The sequence below is a fragment of the Haemaphysalis longicornis genome, unplaced genomic scaffold, assembly GCF_048455015.1.
Source record: "Haemaphysalis longicornis isolate Haplotype H1 unplaced genomic scaffold, Haemaphysalis longicornis Haplotype H1 scaffold_1, whole genome shotgun sequence".
NCBI classification, from domain to species: Eukaryota; Metazoa; Arthropoda; class Arachnida; order Ixodida; family Ixodidae; genus Haemaphysalis; species Haemaphysalis longicornis.
The window spans coordinates 360,737,935-360,744,078 of NW_027526203.1; the positions used below are offsets into that span (position 1 = coordinate 360,737,935).

General features: G+C 48.6%; 1 long non-coding RNA gene across 2 annotated transcripts in view; it reads right to left on the reverse strand.

Moving 5' to 3' along the window:
* Window positions 1–1,616, reverse strand: part of LOC144154985 (uncharacterized) — a 141,380-nt gene extending 139,764 nt beyond the window's left edge. For both annotated transcript variants that reach the window (XR_013319489.1, XR_013319490.1), the window contains exon 1: window positions 1,508–1,616. This is a non-coding gene — a long non-coding RNA (uncharacterized LOC144154985). The remainder of the gene's footprint in view (window positions 1–1,507) is intronic.
* Window positions 1,617–6,144: the final 4,528 nt, after the last annotated feature.

Genomic DNA, 6,144 nt, shown 5'->3' on the forward strand with positions numbered 1-6,144 from the left:
CGATTATTGTGTGGCTGTTAGTTGTCCACGCGTCGATGAAGACGGTGGCGACGTTATAACGGTTAGCAGCCATAGCGTTTTTGTCGATGACTGCAGAGATGACGACGACAATGACCTCTGGCGACAATTACCGCGATTTACATTCACTTTTTTGAGCGATCTGGTTGGTGCATTGACCTTTCAGCCAGCCGGGGTAAACAACTGCGCTGTGAAAGACTTTTCGGATTCTATTCCTGCGCCTTTTTTGTCTTACGAGAACCTCTATAACAAATAGCGAGCCGTTTCTTCCCATTATAATGGTTAAATGAACAACTCAGCTTGTTTCTTCTGAGTGCCGAATCACTGCTAGATCACCAGTTTTCTCTCGGCGGACTGAGCAGTGTTGGAGTAAATCCTGTTTTCTTTGTAGCGTTTGCATTCCAACGGTTGTCTCTTTCTTGCGAGGCCTCGTGACCTACAAGTTATCATTGTTTTTTTGTTTTTTTTTTTTTTTTTGCTGTGTCTGTGACATGACCTGGGCGTTCTTATTATACATCCTTGAGAAATGACCTGTCCTTTGGCATACAGCAACTACGTGGGCCTTAGCTGCGAAACGGGCGTTGACCATACTGCATATTTCGTTGCTCCCTGAGTGAACGCAAATATTCTATGCTCTCTGACCTGCGTTTTAATATATGCCGATGCCAGACTTCCTTTAATGCTCATTTACAAGACGAGAACCGAAAACGCCGCTGTTGACCGTCTCATTTGACTCTCTTTCGACGCCCCATACGACGGCCGCATCAAAGTCCCTTGATTTTTTGGCATGACAGACTTGCGCACTCGGTACATATGCTCTGGTCAAAAGCAATGCTCAAAAAGCAGCTCATACCTGCACTGCTTCCTTTCAGCCTTGCTATTCACCTCATTCGTCACGGTTGCAAGCCATCACTTGGAATCTTGTTGCGGGATACCAAGCATCTTTCATTGGATCTTATCTCGCACTTATAAATCTTTGCATGCCCTCGGTCAATATATCTGCATAAAATATCCCAAGTAAGTTCGGGAACCGATTCATTTGCTTCCGAATCTTCCAAAACGAACTCTCGGATCGCTTCAGTCAGCCTACACTTGCGTGCGCATTTTTCCACGCACCAATGCCAACTTGTCCTGAATAGTTGCAAATTCTTTTAACTATAGCCGCTCATATCATATCAGGCTCCTAAATTCCATCATGCTGCTTGACTCAAGCGTTGCGGCAGACGCAGCGTTAAAAAACATGCACTGTGCCCCAGTCGACCCAGAGTAATGAAGTCTCGTATGCCGCTCCACTCGTAAGCATGCACACAGATCTATAGACCGAGAGCAATGCTGAACCCACAAGACAAGTCACTTCCACCTGTAACGGTCTCACCTATCTTCAGGCCGCTATGCGCTAAATAGGTTGCCTTTGGGTCGGAGAATGGAGATTAACACGAAAGGTGAGGCAAGGCAACTGTTTGATTTGCAATAGAATGATCCTGCTCACCCCGCGGTCCCCATTGGTGATGAACAATGGTTCCAACTTAGTCGGCCGTTGGCTGCCGTCAGGACGGTGTCGTTGCGGGTCGTGGAGACGCTAAGGAGCTCCGATGCTCTCTTTTAAGTGCGAATGCACTTCTTAAGCGACCCTGAATCACGCGTCCAACGCCGTCCGTCCGTCCGCACCACATACCCACTTAGGGCGATTGGCCAAGAAGAGTTCCTAATTTCTTTAGCACATACCCACTTAGGGCGATTGGCCAAGAAGAATTCTTTCGCATCACCCGTGCATTCCCACTTCCCCATCGACGACTGCTGCTTCGCCAGGAGCGGAAGTCGGGGCGAGTACTGGGGCGTCTATCTCGTCGGTCACGTCTACGCGAACCTCGTGTCGCACGCCGTGTCCACCTCGCCGGTCAGGGACGAGTCGCCGTACAGTGCCGTCTACACCGACGCGTACTCGGGCGACGGAATCGTGGTCGTCACCCTCTACCTCGCGCCAAACATCTCGCGCGACGACGTCGTCGAATACGTGGACGCGGCGATGGAGAGTGTGGCCAGGCGCGTAAAGCCCTCGGACCCGGTCGTGGTTGTTGGGGACTTTAACGTGGACGTGCGAAAGGGCGGCGAGTGGTTGATGGAATACATGCTCGCCAACCACTCCATGACGTGCCTACCGCTAGAGGCTCCCACCACCATCAACGGCAGCTACATCGACCTGGCCTTTGCGAGGAACTGTCTGATACGCGCGGTCTTGCAACAACTCTTGACCGTACATTTCAGTGACCACAAGGCGGTCATAATGACCGTCAAGACAACACCAACAAGTGCTGAATAAAGAATACTGTCGTTTCACTTCACTTGCGTGTGTGTGTGATCTCCTCGAACATACACTTTAATTCACCAAGATTTCCAGAGAACGACTAACGGGGTGTGTGAATCCCCACTTGATCACGCGGGGGTGTTAAATGCAACTAACGGGCGAATGCCAACACAGTTCAACATAACTCCCCCTCATAGCATCACCCGTGCATTCGCACTTCCCCATGCTCCCCTTCGGGGAAATGCGGGTGTTTTTTTTTTTCATCCTGCAGAGAGAGACGCTGGATCACTCGTTTCCGAGCGGCTTGATCCACCTCTCTGTTTTACGTCTCGACAAGGGCTGCTTCGCCCTACCTCTTTCGCTGCTGTCCAATCGTCCACTCGCCTCAGGCCAACTAAGGCCCCTAGAGCTGCAGAATCCGTTCCCTACGAAAGGGATGCAACGCTCCGTGGAGGAACAACAGATCAAATGTGCCCCACTTGTGCCGCGGCGGAAACCCCTTTGCGAAAAGGCAAGGTACACCGAACCACATGGACCAAAATGAGCGCAGCTTTCATCCTCTGCAAAGCAAGCATGGCGTCCTTCTCTTGCCTTGGCCTTAGTCTGCTGCTTCAGGTATTCCCACCCACAGAGTCTCCGAGCAAGAATTCCACGCTAAGCAAAGTATTGGGCGCCGGCCCTGTTTCTACAGCAGCAGGGATTAACGAGAGTGACCACGCACAGTTGCACATACTTAGTGGAATTAAAAAGCGTGCTCCGAGCGCTATAAATCTAGTCGGGCGAATGGACGGGGCCCCGATTGTGCGATTTCATAAGGACGCATGATTGGAAAACAAACAAAGCTTACTGCTCGTTGACCCTTTTCGCATGTTTCACGTGTGGTAAAATAGCTGGCGCACAGAACGTGTACACCAGCTACCTGGGATGTGCGATCAGCTTCGTCACCAATCAACTGGGTGCAAAGCACGACCAAGATTTAGTTGCTGTTTTTCGAGCAAGCAAGTGACGCCCGAATTTGGATCGCATCTACAGGTTATGGGGCGTAAGTGCAATGAAAACATTGCCACTAAATGAGTAATTAAAAGTTAAAAGTAAAAATTATTATATACTGGTTTCAGGTACATGTTTGTATGTAGAAAAAAAAACTGGAGCCCGCGAATAAATACTGCAAGCGCTGTTGGTCAAATCTCGAATATGGCTTGTTGTAGCAGATAGGGTCGTCAGTATTCGCTATTCAATATTGGGCGTTTTAGCTTATATTGCGCACCTGGCTCCGAAACGGGCAAGCGTTCTCCTTTTTTTTTTTTTTAACATTGGCAGTAGACAATGACAGCAATAGGTCATTGTCTACTGCCATCATCGTCAGCTGCCATTGGACATGCTAGAATTCAAGACAAGAACACCAAAAGTTTCATGGAGTATGCTGCTGGTCCCATTCTTTACATGTTCGTTGTGTGTGGAATCATTTTTCTTTGCAGCATGCACAGCACATATACAATTTACATACATGGTAAAAAGAGTTCGCTCGTTCTTTTACCGCGAAACAGAAAACTATTCATCAGATCCTTCACTCTTTCAGGCTTCCCAATCGTTGCGAAAGGGTAAACTTTTATGATTGGTGAGAAAATATCGAAGCTTTCGTAATCTCCGGGAGCTGAATACAAGAGCTCAGAACTACAGGGTGCGAAAAGTCGTGACAATGAATTCCAAGTCGCCCATGGCGAAGCAAATCTCGCCTTAGAAAGGAAGAGCTTGGGTGACAAAACGGCTGTCTCTGATTTCCCGGTTACTTGCAATAACGTTAAAGCGGACAAAGCTTGTACACGCCGCAATATATGTATCAAATACAACTTGCACATACATTGGCGAGTGACTCAAGGCCGCTTGTATACAGTGTGATCGAAGTTAAGTCGACATGTTTTTTTTTTAATTAGGCGCTTAGATTTACGTGAAGAGCACCTCTACGTTGAGGTTATGCGCCCAGGGGGACACAAAATGAGGTGGCAATTATTTATGTCGGTGGCGTAATTAACTAAAATTGAATAGTTAACTTTTTTGTGGCTGTAGTAAGCAGGCATGTTTGTATTGAAAAGTTGTACGCAATCGTGTTTCCAGGCAGTTTCATCTGGCAGAATTGTTCGAGCGCATCCGTACTCCGAGATATCGTACTGCGGAGTTTAATTGCCGTTCGCATGATTACGCATGCTAGGCACTGAAGACTGGCGCAAAGCTCCTCCCTTTTGTTTTGTATTTGGATTGCGGTTCCGACAGTAGCGGTCCCAGAGATTGGTTTTGGGGGGGCGGGGGGGGGGGCGATTTTTTTTTTTTTTTGGGGGGGGGGGGGCGAATAAAGAACCGCTCCCTCCCTCCTTGCGCCAATTCTGCGGAGGAGGTGATAACCATGCAGACTTGTGCACGTATGCCGTGTAGACGCACAAATTACGTAGCGACACAGTGGTTTGTGGCGCCCCTTAGGCTCGAGCCCGCATTTCTGCCGGTCGCAACACGTTTGCGGCCTCGCACAAGTGGGATTTAACCTCGCGCAAGTCGAATGCTTAAAAAGAAACTAAAAATAAGAAGCTGAGGATCTCTTTGGGGGGGGGGGGGGGGGTGTGATCGCCCCCTACATGTATGTATGTATGTATGTATGTATGTATGTATGTGTATGTATGTATGTACAGTCATTGAATAGCCACAATAAGACACCGGATCTTGTATACAAGCAAGAAGTAGATACTACGTGGAGCTTTCGCAACTGTGGAACAACAAATGGAGTTACATTACAAAACCTTGCATAGGTTATGTTCCATCTTAGGCGAGCGTTCCATGCGGGGTGGTATCACGTGCAATATAACATGCACGCTGTGGCTGTGGCCCGCAGTTGATTTTATTTCGTCTATATCGGCCCCACGGTAGGCGAGGGGGATGGTGAACGGGGTGGATGCGCGTAATAAGGAAAGAAAAAGAAGGTGAACAGCGAACATATCGAGAATCGATTCAAAACTATAAAAACGTTGGGGCGCAGTGCACGTGCACGCTCACGGCACAACCTTCCGGTTGTTGTTTATATTTTTGCGTTTCGTCAGGGGGACTCCAAAATGGCGGGTCGTCATGGTGAGAGCCGACGTCGAAGCAGCGAAAGCGTGGTGCACCGCTTGCCACAAAAAGTCAGTTATCAGTATTCGTCATTTTATGACAGGCGAGGTCAGTGGCCCCTATTATTGCCTATTCCTTCTTCACATGAACCCGCACGTTCTGTTTGGAAGAAGGGTGAGGGGTGAGTGCATACATAAAAGGGGGGGGGGGGTGCATACCAGGGGGAGGGGGTAGTTCATGCATGTGTACATCTGCAGTTATTCTTTTTATGTATCAAAAAGCCGTGACTAATTATTCCGCTTACATCCAGGCGATATTTCTCTTTCTCTTTTAAAGCAGTTTGATTCGTCAAACCTAGGCGAAAAGATGCACTCATAGCATTGATTGTCAACAGCGCCTGCGACGCGCCATGCGTTGATTTCAGTACAGACGGACGCAGCATTCTTGGCAGCTTATTCACTTTTTGTGCGCTGTTGAAAACTCCTTCTTTGACGTCAATGTTTATCGTTCAGTGAAATTCTCGCAACTATAGGAGCTATCGCAGCGCTCATCCTCTGTAAATTCAATCAATTTTCACCCCAATTTTCGCTCCAAAAAGTACAGCGAAAGAAAGGGGGGGGGGGGGGGGGGGGACGGCGGAGAAAACTCCGCTCATTTGCGGCTTGACAGCGCTACGGACACCCACCGGCAGTGGCCACAAAGCCGTCACACAAGCAAATGTCCAT